We start from the raw sequence: 316 nt of genomic DNA, 5'->3' as shown, positions 1-316 counted from the left end.
ATGAGGATGAGGATGAGGATGAGGATGAGGATGAGGATGAGGATGAGGATGAGGATGAGTATGAGGATGAGGACGAGGACGAGGATGAGGATGAGGATGAGGATGAGGATGAGGACGATGATGAGGATGAGCATGAGGAAGAGGATGAGGATGAGGATGAGGATAAGGATAAGGATGAGGATGAGGAAGAGAAATAGGATTAAGAGTAGGATTAGGATTAGGGTTTGAATTTAGGATGAGGATGAGTATGAGGACGGGAATGAGGATGAGAATGAGGATGAGGTTGAGGATGCGGATGAGGATGAGGATGAGGTTG

Source organism: Lupinus angustifolius, chromosome LG04 (genome assembly GCF_001865875.1).
Source record: "Lupinus angustifolius cultivar Tanjil chromosome LG04, LupAngTanjil_v1.0, whole genome shotgun sequence".
Classification (NCBI taxonomy): Eukaryota; Viridiplantae; Streptophyta; class Magnoliopsida; order Fabales; family Fabaceae; genus Lupinus; species Lupinus angustifolius.
Note: the sequence above shows the minus strand (reverse complement) of the source record.